Source organism: Tachypleus tridentatus, chromosome 7, assembly GCF_004210375.1.
Source record: "Tachypleus tridentatus isolate NWPU-2018 chromosome 7, ASM421037v1, whole genome shotgun sequence".
Taxonomy (NCBI): domain Eukaryota; kingdom Metazoa; phylum Arthropoda; class Merostomata; order Xiphosura; family Limulidae; genus Tachypleus; species Tachypleus tridentatus.
Genome location: NC_134831.1, coordinates 85,643,741 through 85,659,641, shown reverse-complemented (window position 1 = coordinate 85,659,641; position 15,901 = coordinate 85,643,741). Strand labels below are relative to the sequence as shown.

The window sequence follows — 15,901 nt, the reverse complement described above, 5'->3', positions numbered from 1 at the left end:
TCAATGGAGGCCTTGTGTGGCTTACCCCCGGATTAAAAATTGAGCTACCAAAATCCCACTGCACACAAACAAACAGATAACGCAGTCCAAGTTTATGTTCGCTTCAAGAATGATTGCTTCATGTGGTCAGGGAACAAGAATAGACGTCTTCCCATCTGTTTCTAACGTCGGTTGTTCTTAACGCATGACGGATCATGTGGAAACACTCGAACTGTTGCGTCGAATCGCTCGGTCCTCTGCTGTTTCTTATTCAGCAGAAGTTTAAAATGCCCGTTAGCCCACAGGGCGAATTTTCACTTAAGTGAAGAAATAATCACGAAGAGATTTCTTGGCAACTAGATTTGTGCCCTATCAACGCCCCTCCCCCTCTCCAATGGCACAGCACCACATATGTGGTCTTACAACGCTAGAATCCGGGTTTTGATACCCGAGGTAGACAGAACGCAGATACCACATTGTGCAGCTTTGTAGTTAACGTCAAACAAAGAAACGCGTTCGGCTCTGTTTATTCAGTGTTAAACGTCTCTTCTTCATGAATCGTGAAGATTAGTTTATGGGTGAGCTAGATTCAACCTTTTCCGATATTTCTTTATTTTGAAACAAAACCACGTATCTTAAGAAAAAAAACTGTAAAAACATTATAGTTTTATTCCCTTGATTTCATAATTGAAAGGCTTATCTAAGGCCCAGGCCTCGAAAACTTCCGGGCGTTGTAATGCCTTGTATTTTCGCCCTTTCTGTTTATACTTAAGAGTTCTGCAGGGTTGTGTGAGCCCACGGTCTAATAATTTTTGCGGGCCCTACATCCCGTGTAATTTTATATGGAATAAAATTATCAATGGGCCCCATTATAAGACCATGTACCCTGGGGCTGAGACCCTCTTTCACCTTTACCTAAGTATCCCACTGGAGCTGCGCTGAACAGAACTCGAATCTAGTGCAGTTCTGGAATTTTGAAAGTCCAGTACTATTTTCGCATTCTTTGAGTCTTAAATCGAACTTTGCTTCAAGGAATTTAGTAGTGGATTCAGCGCTTTGTTTGTATTTTGTCTCAGAAATGAAGCGCCACGGTTGCACAAAATGGTACTAATTTCGCACCGTTTCGTTCTTCTTTCCCTCAATTCAACCAGTCAGTGCGCATGTTTACACTCATACGGGACCAAAAGCGGCTAGTTCAGGCAATACTATCAAGCGGTTGTTGATAGTATGTAATCGTTAGCATGTGCTCGTTACTGTGAAAGTAAATAAATATACAGTAGTGTGCCTATTATCCGTACTAGAACGAGGAAAGCAAAACATCACATATAACAGAGACAGCGGATAACAGAGACACTATTGTATGTCACTAATTAGCTTATTATTTAATAGAAGTAACTATTTCGAAATCTTTACTGTCGTTTAATCATATTTATTATGAAGAACTACGATGGTCGTCACAATCATCACCATAAAAGCCAAATGTCGATCGGTCTGTTAGCACTTCGGGAGGTACACGAGTCCACTATTTCTTCTCTACCATTTCCTCGTTTGATCACCTGATCCTATTTCAGTTGAATTTAGTCGCTAACAGAGGCGTAAATAACTCCTACATTTCGGCATCTTACCTGCCACAGACACAGAAGTACCAGTGAAACATAAGTAAGATATTAGCGCAAATCTGTGCTTGGGAATTATTTTTAAAAAGGTCTTAGTTAACACAGAATAAAGATACCAAATTAGGGAAGAAGACAGTACGTTTCTGGGCACAATCTGAACATGCGTGTGCGGTTAAATGATGTCCACCGTGCGGCATGGAAGACGGACAACACCTGAAGTTGAATGGCGTCCTTAAAAGGCCTTAATGTTTATTTTGTGTGTTCTTCCACCCCACGTTTTAAATCACTAATGAAATAAAACTAAGCAAGCCAGAGAAGTTTTATATTAAAAATAAGTGAGGCAAAGCTGGGCTTCAATTGGCCAATCGACTTACGTTTTGAACGCACGCGAAAACCCTGGATATCATACAACGCGTGAAGTCTTCGAACCAAAATTTGTTTCTGACAGACATTGAACATTGTTGTCTTGAATTATAACGGTACGATTATTTTGAGAAAATCTGAGGAAAAGAAAAAAAAATTGCGGATAATCCAGCCACTTATGTAGCTCACTATTTTTCAACTGCAAACAGTGGTGACGTCAGGTCAGGCACCCATGGCGACTAAGTTTTTGGACTAGCACTTAGATCTGAAAATATTTGTCGAAGCCTCATCTAAGCCATTTAGTAAAATAAAAATTTGGAATAAACAAAACCTTTTATTAATCATCTAAAGTTGTTTATCTTCTATAGATAAGATATCATGATAAACTAATGACCATTCGAGGTACTATCATCAGGTTTTATCCCACCAGTTCATGACGTTAGACAAGATAATACATAACTGATACAAAACATTGTGTAAGTGTTGATAATACATAACTGATATAAATCACTGTAAGTGTAGATAAAGCATAACTGATACAAAACACTTATTTGTATAAGACATTTCAACGATTATATATAGTGGCCAATGTAGAAAAAAAGTAACAAACCAACAATGATGTTAGAGTATCCAGGAGAGGTAATGGAGTATGAGTTAGAGCGGTAGGTAAGACAGATCGGTAGGATGGGAGTTGTATTTAATGGAATTGATTATATGACAAGTAGAAGAAAGGATACCGGTGGAGACACTATAATAAGCTGCTGGTAGAGAATAATGGAAAAACATTTGATTACCTTATTGTGAGGAAGGAGTATAAATACTATATAGAGTAAAAAGTGCCAGGATATCAAATGGGAAACATTTGTTTTTGAATTTCGTGCAAAGCTACACGAGGACTACCTGCGCTAACCGTCCGTAATTTATCAGTGTAAGACTAGAGGGAAGACAGCTAGTTATCACCACCCACCGCCAACTCTTGGACTACTCTTTTACCAACGAATAGTGGGATTGACCGTCACATTGTAACGGCCCCACGACTGAAAGGGCGAGCATATTTGGATGGAAACGTGAAATTAGTGCCAGCAAAGAACATTACAGAAAGTTTGATGAAAACAAACATGTTTTACTGAACTTTAATCACTTGTCGTTCAAAACTTGACCGTCACTTAATCATGTTAGAACTCTGTCTTAGAAAGAAATCAAATGTTTAAAACAAATAGCATCACGTGTTTTCAATTGGTAAAATATTTATAGTGTTTTTTAATTATACTCAAATAAAGGGAAATAATATTCAGTAGGTTCAAAAGAAATAGCTAACAATAAACACGGTTTAATCTGTCATTGATCGTCACGAGAGCGGCCTGAGAGTTAGTAATATTTCTCTATATATGTCATGGTCAGGAACGTCACGTTGCAATTGCCCAAGGAATACATAACCTCGCGTTTACTGTGTTGTACGAAATGTCAATTTCAAATAAAAAGAGCGTATGGCTGGAAAATGTAATATTTATGTCAGCTGTAAAATTAAAAATTACTTTTTTATGGATTTGTCCCATCACATCCACGAAGATGATGAAAATTTACTTGGGGGTGGTGGTAAAAAGTCGTGACTTACCACGATGACGGTCTTTAGTCTCTGAGATATCCAAAATGGCCTGTATAGTGGGAAGGTGGGATGGACACACTGATTTGGGTGCAGTTCGCGTATATACATGTGCTTACGCGGAAACTATATGTTCACACTTGTAAGTGTGTGTGTTTTGATTTTCTTTCAACGTCTTTTTTTTTGGTCGCTTAATTTTTGTCACGTGTTCTAATACTTAACAAACGTGGTTTTAAATGAATTTGCTAAAAACGTTTTAGAAAAGGCGTACCAGAGGTTAAATGTCACGCTTTCAACGAATTTCGAAAACCAGTTCACCCAAGCGTGTCTTGTTGATGATTTTGTGGCTTTCGTTGGCTGCATCCAGGCGTGGTCGGTTCATTAGGGTCCAGTGTTCAAGATACGACGCTGCTAAACACGCTGCTAAAGGCGCGTTATAAAAGTGACTGCCAATACCGTTATTTGTCTCGTGGTCAGAAAAGCACTTGTATTGGCAGATGCTGCCCTCAATCTGGCCAGTAGTTCGAAATTAGGACGGGTTAGATCTAAATCCTAAGGAACTCTGACTTGGATGTACAGTCTATACATTGCCGCCGTTCACGTTGAAAATTCCATTTTGCTTTGACTGGATGGATTTAGGTTTCGTGGCAACCAGTATTATATATAGTTGCCGTTTCCTATTGGTTTAACGGTAAGGCCTGCAGGTTTACAATGCTAAAAATCAGATTGGCAGAGTACATATTAATGCTGAACAACAACTAAACCAGTTATAGGGGACTAGTACCTAATGGAAGGAACTATAGGTTTTTATTCACTACCTAAAGGTTTGCTACCAAAGTATTAGACTTTCCTTTTGTTTTTTGTTTCATAACCTAAACAGAGTTTAAACTTAAGTTATCTTAAGTTTTGGTTTCGTTTTTTTTTCATAACCTACATATAGATTAAAGTTAGTTACTTTAAGTTTTGGTCTCGTTTTTGTTTTGTTTTTTTAATAACCTACATATTGATTAAATTTAGTTACCTTAAGTTTTGGTTTCGTTTTTCTGTGGATATGTTATCTACAGTTCTTAAGCTAGTTGAATTCGTTTGATCAAATGCGTAACGGAAAGAACTGTATATCCTGGTTGATGTCATTTGCTTGTTGTGTATTTAAGAATTAGTTGATCATAACGTACTCTGCTGTACAACATCTTAACGTTCACTCGTGTATTTCAGGATTATAGGTACATGATTAAGTGTATAATACACCCACAATGTTTACGTTGAGCTGTGTATTTTAGGACTAACAGCTCATCAGATATTCTAAAGTACACCAACTTTAAACTGAACAGTGTATTTCAGGATTAGGTGTTCGTCAGATGATCCATAGAACAATACCTCTAAGTTGAGGTAGCAAATATAACACATAGCTTTCCAATAAACGTCCAACGTTACCAAAGATACTTCATAATTAATCCATTTTGATCGATTAAAATTTGTTAAAATTCTTCATAATTCAAGGACTAAATTAGCGATTATTGATAATATACTTGAAGGTCCAAACTAGGAATGCTGGATATTACTTGTGGAAAATACCTGTTGTTTTTGGATTTATTTTGTACAACATTGTTTCGTGTGTTCAAAGTGCAATTTATATTTGAATTTATTGATGTGTAGAGACGCAGTTTTGACCGTTGTCAAATGAAGACACACTTTGCGGTTTTCAACGACAAAAGCTTGGTGTATCATTTCAGACAGTTGGCGAAACGTCTCTAACATTGAAAAGACAGAGAAGTGTTCGTGTTTTCTTAGCAAATTAGGCCCGGCATGGCCAAGCGCGTTAAGGCGTGCGACTCGTAATCTGAGGGTCGCGGGTTCGCATCCGCGTCGCGCCAAACATGCTCGCCCTCTCAGCCGTGGGGGCGTTATAATGTGACGGTCAATCTCACTATTCGTTAGTAAAAGAGCAGCCCAAGAGTTGGCGGTGGGTGGTGATGACTAGCTGCCTTCCCTCTAGTCTTACACTGCTAAATTAGGGACGGCTAGCACAGATAGCCCTCGAGTAGCTTTGTGCGAAATTCCAAAACAAACAAACAAACACATTCTAAGCAAACTTAGAACCGAAATGCTCAATTAGGCCTATCTGCTTCCGAAATTATTCGAACAAATCAGAAAAGTATTGTGTAAAAACTTAAGTGTTTATATTAAATTTGTTATCAGCGATCACGAAACAAGCACAAAGAGTTTATTTGTTTTAGAATTTTTTTTGAATGCTACATACAATGAAAATTTGTACATGGATATTCTTAATTTCGAGCTTATAGATAAAAGGAAGGCAACATCCACTGCCAACTCTTGGACTGGTATTTCTTAATTGAATGAATATTGTGGTTCAGTAGTCTCTTTTATAGCCTCAAAATGCGGATTATATTTTTGTTGCAACGAGCCGCGAACCATAAATTCTCCAATTAAACAGCCCAGGAAAGTTAACCAAAGCCATTCATTACTCAGCACTAACATTGAAGTTTACAGACTTGTTTAAGACTCGTATTTACTAACGAAAAATAAGTATTTTGATTTAGTGGTATTATGATAAGTAGAATGTACCGCCATCTGTCGATAATCCATAGAATAACGAGTATAGAGATAAAATAAAATAGCATTTTGATTGTAAAATTTATAAAAGTGCCATATTGTTGACTTCGAGTACTTTTAGATTGTCTAAATTACTATGGAAATTTATATGGACATGATACATATTTGTAAAAATGGAATCAATCTTTGTGAACAAAATGTGAAACCTCAATGTCTAGTGTTAATAAATATACTGTTTACCAGTGATACCTGCTTGTAAATATACCTTTTACCATTGATATCTGTTAGTAAACGTACCATCTAACAATGGTATCTGTTAGTAAGTATACCGTTCAACACTGACATTTCAGACTAGCTCAATGTAAGTTTGTACATTTCACAACAATAAAGATTCGAGATAATTTCAGATCTTGTCACTACTTCAGTAGTTGACAGGAATAATATAGATAATAATAATAATAATAAAGAACAATATAGATAATAACAATAATATAGAACAATATAGATAATAACAATAATACAGAACAATATAGATAATAACAATAATACAGAACAATATAGATAATAACAATGATATAGAACAATACAGATAATAACAATGATATAGAACAATACAGATAATAACAATAATGTAGAACAATATAGATAATAACAATAATAATACAGAATAATATAGATAATAATAACAATATAGATCACGAAATTTTTATTGTGTTTTGTTAGCTTTTTTTACCCCAGCCTCTTCAAAGAATGAAAAACAATGGACGCCAAAAAATAGAATACTTTCACGTATTCTTTGTTGTGATAACCCGGGAAAATAAGAGGTTAAAAATCTATTACGCTAAAGCTATTAAGATGGAGGTCTGGATAATAAATAAAGAGAAAATCCATCCAGAAGTTAGTGTAGTTTCAGTTCGTTACTCGCTGAATTTTGAAATTTAAATGTATACATTTACATATCAGGTTGTGTGTACACCGTACGTACAAATGCTATTTGTATGGTAATCTTTGCTCTTTCTAATTAGAACACACTGAGTAATCTATTCAGAATCGATTAACAACTCAACAACAAAGTTATTCCATTATGCTATCTCTAATCAACTCGTTCGAGTATGCATCGATATATACGGCACGGTATTAGAGAGCCATGTCGGTTAAGTGTCGAATTAATTCACTGTTTATTCAATACTTCATTCTCGCTAGAGGGCGCTTTTTCATACCACTAACTAAACGCGTAACAGATATTCTGAATCACTTTATGGGCTTTGAATGTGATTTGGGTTAAGGAATCTTCATACGCAATGAATCTGAAATAGGATTGTTTGTTTCAAGAAGCACATGCCATTTTTACAATTTTACGTATGTAATTTGTCAGTTATATGAATGCAGTTAAATGTGTATATGTTTCATGTCAGTTACAAGAAACAGATGATAGTTTAAGAAAAACATATCTAGTTTAACATTGCAGTTTTCACTACGGTATCATGGAATACTCCAAATTCTTGACCTTGACTCCCATTTGGGTAAGTGTTAGCTTCGTATGGACTCGTTTATTAACCCTGAAATTTACCCCCCCTTACCTTTGTGGCTGAGCTACCAGAATGTCTAATCCAGATTTTTATTTTACAGTTTTTAAAATCAGATTTATATTCATGTTAATCAGATAAGGTATTGATGTTAGTGTTTTTTTAAAATGTTGTTTCCAAATTTCACACCAAACATGCACGCTCTTTCAGCCATGGGGGCGTTATAAAGCGACGGTCAATCGCACTATTCGTTGGTAAAAGAGTAGTCCAAGAGTTGGCGGTGGGTGGTGATAACTAGCTGTCTTCCCTCTAGTCTTACACTACTAAATTAGGGACGGTTAGCGCAGGTAGTCCTCGTGTAGCTTTGCACGAAATTCAAAAACAAATGTTTCCCATTTGATATCCTGGCACTTTTTACTCTATATAGTATTTATACTCCTTCCTCACAATAAGGTAATCAAATGGTTTTCCATTATTCTCTACCGGCAGCTTATTATAGTGTCTCCACCGGTATCCTTTCTTCTACTTGTCATATAATCAATTCCATTAAATACAACTCCCATCCTACCGATCTGTCTTATCTACCGCTCTAACTCATACTCCATTACCTCTCCTGGATACTCTAACATCATTGTTGGTTTGTTACTTTTTACACCATTGTTTTCCATTGGCCACTATATATAAAATCGTTGAAATGTCTTATACAAATAAGTGTTTTGTATCAGTTATGCATTATCTACATTTAAACAATGTTTTGTGTCAGTTATGCATTATCTACACTTACAGTGATTTATATCAGTTATGTATTATCAACACTTACACAATGTTTTATATCAGTTGCGTATTATCAACACTTACACAATGTTTTATATCAGTTGTGTATTATCTACACTTACACAATGTTTTGTGAACAGTTTTGCGAGAAATTCAAAACACACCAAGTTCCAAGTATTCGCTTATAACATGATTTTCATACAAATTTAGTTGCGCAGGTAGCTCTCGTGTAGCTTTACACGAAATTCAAAAACTCGCAACTTGAACACAGTCGTTCTCTACCTCACACACCTAGTCACACATTACAACACACTATAATTTCCAGAATAAAACGATTCACCGGTTCAAGACTACATTTTTATTATCGAATAAAGTGCTTTAATAAACGACCATCAGATACTAGTCTAGCAGTATAGGATATTGACACTGTTTTCTTACATCGTGAACATACTTTGTCAAACACGTTAAACTATTTAAAGAACTTTTTTTTTTAACTTCTTTCGGCAGATTCACCATATCCTAAACCACAGTTAATGACGTAATCGACAATAAGTTGGCCATTATAGAACTATTCGTGGTGACAGAGCACATTCAAACCGTAAATATACCGTAAGCACCACATGAATTTGTCAACCCATTCAGCTAGTCCTAAAGAACAGAAAGTGTGTGTATTTGTTTGTTTTCTTATAGTAAAGCTACATCTGGTTATCTGCTGAGTCCACCGAGAGTAAAAATAACAAAAAGACGATAAACAAACAGATGTTAAAATTTACTTCTAAGTATGCTTGTCGAAGATATGAAAAAATAATAAAAATTAATTAAACATTAGCTTGTGCTTTTAGCTCAAAGCTAAACTATGGGCTATTTGCAACTGTAATTCGCAAGAAATCGAACCCGGATTTCAGCATTGTAAACCCTTAAACAGCAATCAGAAAAACACGATATATTCTGAAAGTGAGGTGGATTAACATGCAATTAAACCTACAGTTAAAATGTGTTTATTTGTGACGGCAACAACATCTTGTTCATTTAGATAATGCGTATCCTTGAATATTTTTACAAAATTTTGTTAATGGTCGGAACTTTGTTCAAATGTTGTTATAGGATGACTTAGTTCTAGTGGATGGTTGAAGACAAGATAAGACTGATTCGTTAGGCATAGTTGGCAGCACATGCCCAGAGCGAATACGAGTCAGAATAAGGAGTTAAGAATGTTCAGAAGTGGATTTGGGGTTAGTTATTTTAGAGCAAGGCCACATTAAGCTATCTGCAGTGTCACCCGCAGGAAATCGAACCCCTGACTTTAGTGTTGTAATTCCATAAACTTATCGCTAACTCACCGGGGAATACAGAAGTGGAACAAAAAACTTAATCCGAAAGTTTATGTAGTGTTTTACATTTAAGCTCCATAATCCTTCATAAAGAAATTCATCAAACTCCAGGCACTCTGATTAACCAGTGAGCCACTTCAACCTACTAAGTAGAATGAACGCACAACTGATTTGTAGAACAAGGCATTTAATTGTGTTTTTCGTATAGTCGCACATAGTCGATTGTGCAACTCTTGTCTTGACCAGATAGGTGGATTTGGCTGTCCCTCGGTCCTGCATGGCCAGGTGGGTTAGGGCGCTCGACTCCTAATCTGAGGGTCGCGGGTTCGAATCCCCGTTACACCAAACATGCTCGCCCTTTCAGCCGTGGAGGCGTTGTAATGTGACGGTCAATCACATTATTCATTGGTCAAAAGAGTAGCCCAAGATTTGGCAGTGGGTGGTGATGACTAGCTGCCTTCCTTATAGTCTTACATTACTATATAAGGGACAGCTAGCGCAGATAGCCCTCGTGTAGCTTTGCGCGAAATTCAAAACACAAACAAACAATGGCACAAATGTCCCTAAAGTACGTCACGTATATTTGTTTGCGTGTGTTTGGTATCGAGACGAAGACGATCGACTCCAGATCCATAGTCCACGTAAGTCAGATGAGAGTTGGTGATGAATGTTGTCGGCTTCGTTTGAGTCTGTTTTATTCGTCGTGTTGTATGACCTAAAAGCATAACTGAACTCTGCTAAACAAAATCGTGGAAGTAAAAAAGTAATGTTTGTAGGTCGTCACAACAAAGATAAAAAGGATATATATCTTTACAATGAATGTTTATGTATTCCAGAGAACTACCTGCTTATTTACTAAAGTTGGACTACTTATATGAGATGAACCTGCTTTAAATATCGTGGAACAACAACAGACACGAAATAATGTGAAGGACGAGATGTCTTCTGAGTGTATTCCATTATGTGATTATTTCGAAAATCCTGACGTACTTACACTTTAACCACTTTAAGGCCTATCCAGCGAAAACATGCGGACTTAGAAATGAATTTTTTATCCGTTTAACCTGCATACAGCAATTTTTTATCCTACAACTATTCTGAAAAACAACAGGTTATCAGAAAAGTTTCATTAAAACCTTTATGATAAGCAATACGTCATCAACTGTATTTCGCTAAAACCTTTATTTAAAAGAACATGTCATCAGCTGGGTTTCACTTAAACCTTTATTGAAAACAACACGTCATCAGCTGAGTTTCATTTAAACCTTTATTGAAACCACACGTCATCAGCTGGGTTTCATTCGTACCTTTATTTAAAACAACACGGCATCAGCTGGGTTTCATTTGAACCTTTATTGAAAACAACACGTCATCAGCTGAGTTTCATTTGAACCTTTATTGAAAACAACACTTCATCAGCTGGATTTCATTTAAACCTAATTGAAAGCAACACGTCATCAGCTGGGTTTCTTTTAAACCTAATTAAAAACAACACGTCATCAGCTGGGTTTCATTTAAACCTTTATTGAAAGCAACACGTCATCAGCTGAGTTTCATTTGAACCTTTATTGAAAACAACACGTCATCAGCTGGGTTTCATTTAAACCTAATTGAAAACAACACGTCATCAGCTGGGTTTCATTTAAACCTAATTGAAAACAACACGTCATCAGCTGGGTTTCATTTAAACCTAATTGAAAGCAACACGTCATCAGCTGGGTTTCATTTAAACCTTTATTGAAAGCAACATGTCATCAGCTGAGTTTCATTTAAACCTTTATTGAAAACAACATCTCGTCAGCTGATGTCATTCCATCATCATCATTCCCAGTAGCTGCCTTATCCCATAATTCCATCTTATGGTTCACCTTCCTTGGTTTTCTTCAACTCTTCCTTCTACGATATTTTTCCATAGAAAGGTTTCGTTTGTGTTTTTTTACAATGGGCCCAAAATGTGACAATTTTTTTCTTAGTAACATCTTCTGTCACATTCTGTTTTTTTTTCTAGAACCCACTTATTCTTTCCATTATATCCTCGGCAATTCTAAAACTTTTACGCCTTCTCAGAGCCATTGGGTGTGAGAATATCGATAGCTTTGGTGGGCAGGGTACAGACAGCCCATTGTGTACCTCTGTGGTTAACAATGAACAAACCAATAAATACCTTTTATTTTCACCACTCTTCGCGATCATAAGTAGCTATGAAAGAAAACAAAAAAGAAATCAACCTCCTATCAAGACATTGAGGCGTGGCCAAGTGATTAGCCTACAAAAACGTCCTCCGCACTTTGGGATCGCACTCTAACAGTGACAGTCAAATCTTCTTCTATGACCATATATAATGGGTGCTGTCGATTAGCTAGCTGGCTTCTATTTAGTCCATCAGTTCAAAACTAGCAACGTCTTGCGAGGATAATAAATAGTCCTCAGTTAGCTTTGTGCGAATATTCGAAAAAATAAACAAACTGACACTTATTGCCTTATCAAAGAACAGACGTACAACAAGGTAGGTATGTAAAAAAAAAAACAATTAAAACTTTCCGTAATCAACCTTATTGTACTTTAAATAAGCGTACAAATCTAAAATAACTGGAATTTGTTAACTCTTGTGATAATATGGCTGACTGCTTTCAGGCATCTGCTATTCATATTCAGTTTCTTTACATATAATGTATTATAAATAATTTTAATATATTTCGTTTCATGAACTTGAGAGCTGATTTCTGTCTTTCATTTCAGCCCTAGATTCGTTTGAACTTTTGCACAGCAGATCAAATCAAGGTGAAGAGAGACACGTGCCAAGTAAGTGTTATAATTCAACAATTAAAACTTAAATTGGACCATGTTTTTGAAGTATTTTGTATCCATTTATTTAAATAAAAAATATGTGAATTACCGAGTGAATTTGGATAAACAAAACTGATTTATTTCCTGGAGACATTTTTTTATCCCCGTCTTGGCTTTTACATTGCACTAGGTATTATCTTTACATTGCACTAGGTATTATCTTTACATTGCACTAGGTATTATCTTTACATTGCACTAGGTATTATCTTTACATTGCACTAGGTATTATCTTTACATTGCACTAAGTATTATCTTTACATTGCACTAGGTATTATCTTTACATTGCACCAGGTATTATCTTTACATTGCACTAGGTATTATCTTTACATTGCACTAGGTATTATCTTTACATTGCACTAGGTATTATCTTTACATTGCACTAGGTATTATCTTTACATTGCACTAGGTATTATCTTTACATTGCACCAGGTATTATCTTTACATTGCACTAGGTATTATCTTTACATTGCACTAGGTATTATCTTTACATTGCACCAGGTATTATCTTTACATTGCACTAGGTATTATCTTTACATTGCACTAGGTATTATCTTTACATTGCACCAGGTATTATCTTGTGTGGCTCACTATATTCAACATTTTTGTGTCTTCGTTTGTTTGTTTTGAATTTCGCACAAAGCTGGACGAGGGCTATCTGCGCTACCCATCCGTAATTTAGCAGTGCAAGACTAGAGGGATGACAGCTAGTCATCACCACCCGTCGCCAACTCTTGGGATACTCTTTTACCAACGAATAGTGGGATTGACCGTCACATTATAACGTACCCACGGCTTAAAGGTCGAGCATGTTTGGTGTGACGGAGATTCGAACTCTCGAATCTCAGATTACTAGACGGGCGTCCTAACCACCTGGCCATGTCCGGGGCTTTTCATATCTTCCTGAGCGGAAACAGATATGTGTTCATATTAATCTGTATAATCAAAGTTTGTAAACTAATTTGCAATGACTTCTTCTTGTGCAAAATTATCAACTTCTTCGGAGTACCTTGTTATTGTTGTCGCTCATTTTGTCAATTTCTTGTTCTAGGTTAGAATAATAGTGTGTTATTTGTTTATATTGTATTATATCGGTATCCTAAATAGTGAATTACGACATTTTAAATACAATACATAATGTCACAATAGACGATTCAAAATGGCTTCTTCCTTCACTTAAACAATAGTAGGGAGTGGTGTATTAAATTAGGTACTTTTTGAATTCAATGTCCTTATCTTGGATTGTAGTAACTCATGCGATGTATCTATTTTTCATCTCCTTCCTCTGAAAAAAGCGATATTTTGAAGTGAATAACAGACGGTTGGAAACCGAAATGCACCGTTAGTAACGAATAATTAAGGATTAATTGGTAGCCTTTGTTATAACAGCACACGTATATAAATATTGTTAGACAACGGAAGCTAAAGATAGAGATACTGTGGTTGTAGGTACTTGTGGGATTTGTAAGGAAGGTTTCTGAACCAACGCAGAAGGGCTAGTATTATACACTTTGTTGTGAAGCCGAGATGTTTTTGTTCTTTTCTTATTTTTATCTGGAGTTTCTAAAAATAGGTGCAGTGTATTTTACGTGATGTATCTGGTTTTGTAGCCTTATGGTTAGCCATGTTTCCAATGAAGGCTCAGACAAATTTTCCATTACAATTAATTTTCATTTAGTTTTAGCTTGCATGTAGCTCAGAATGGAATTGAGGCATATTACAATGTAAGAAACTTTCCAACTCTGAGTTTGAGATTCGTTTAACAAAGAAAACGTTTTACTCTCACTGATGTGCATTATTATGAAATGTTGTTTCTTTTTCAGCCATTTAAAAGTAGTTTTTTTTAAACTAAGTTTGCTATTGAGAGGAGATAAAACTTCGATAAATTCCAAATTACGTCTCTGTTTTCGTAGAATTAAATAAACAATCTGAATCGATTATGCCTTTAAACACAACAATAGCTGATACTAAATATGTTTATTTTGTACTTGGGCATCACTAACATGAATAGCAAAAGTAACCAGTTTGACAATGAATGCATTATTGGACATTTCCAGTTGTTCTCCTTATTTAATGCAATTAAAATTTATCCAGGAAAGCTTTGAACATTAATAAAACGGGTATAGAACCAAAATTTTAGTCTATAAATTCCCAAGCCTATTTCTGAACCATTGGAAGCTCAAAGCTTCAAAGGGGTATCCAAAGAATTTATTTTTCTATCATAAAAAATATTTTTAAGCCTTATAAACAGAGGTCATGAGAAATATTAAATCGGTTACATTACGAACAACAACCAAAAAACACCCACTAAACTGGAATAATTTTTCTTTGAAAAGTGTAAATTATTCATGATTTTGACAATTGGTAACGAAAAGATTAACTGTACTCTTTCTTGAGGAACTGTATTTAAAACGTTGTATTTAAACATAAATATGCTCTTACAAAAGGGCATGGCCTGGTGGTTAGGGCGTTCGACTCCCAGTTTGAAGATCGTGGGTTCGAATTCCCGTTACTGAAGGTAGTCGCCCTTTCAGCTGTAGAGGGCGTTATAATGTAACGCTCGATCCCAATGTTCATTGGTAAAAGAGCAGCCCAAGAGTTAGCGGTGAGTAGTGTTAACTAGCTGCTTTTCCTCTAGTTTATCACTGCTAAATTATGGACGGTTAGCACAGATAGCTCTCAAAAACACGACTAATTCTTACAAAAAACTCATTTTGATTAAAATAAAAAAGGTATAATTTGAGAAATCTAATGTTCATATCATTCAATAAAGATTTAAATTACGCCGACCACATGTAAAGAAACATAATCTTATGATTTAGGCTAAGTTCATGATTAAAGCCATTGGTGAGAAGAAACAGTCACTTCCTTAAAGAAACAAAACAAGAACCTGGTACGATCTGGTTTTTATCATACATCTGTTCCAAAGTTAAAAACTGTTAAAATTATCTGATTAAAATTAGAAATATAATTGCAGTCCTTTAATGATAATATAATAACGAACTTTTTACACGCTAGGTAACCTAATTTCGTAGTACTGCTTTCATCCCAAATTATTTCAGTTCTGCGTCTGCGCAGATCTAGTAAATTTAAAACCGCTGATTCTCCAGTACATTGGGCTAAGCAATTATAACATCTGGAAATGAAGATAATATAACTGTGAATTTATTGCTACTATTTGCTTATACCTTGTTTAAGCTACTGTTTAAATAAATTAAATATAAACAATATTTTTATGAATTTGTGAAATTTCGTTTCGTGTGCCCTGCAAAAAGTTGACATATATGTTTA

The 15,901-nt window shown here is 35.6% G+C and overlaps 1 protein-coding gene across 13 annotated transcripts in view; it reads left to right on the top strand.

The window, feature by feature from the left end:
* Positions 1–15,901, top strand: part of LOC143256093 (homeobox protein cut-like) — a 159,806-nt gene that overhangs the window by 69,538 nt on the left and 74,367 nt on the right. For 11 of the 13 annotated variants that reach the window (XR_013030996.1, XM_076512833.1, XM_076512821.1 and 8 more), the window contains one exon: positions 12,506–12,568. The gene's annotated coding sequence lies outside the window, so the exon portion shown is untranslated. Of the gene's footprint in view, positions 1–7,432; positions 7,659–12,505; positions 12,569–15,122; positions 15,216–15,901 lie in introns of those variants that run through there. The other 2 variants (XM_076512824.1, XM_076512825.1) reach the window with 2 other exon arrangements.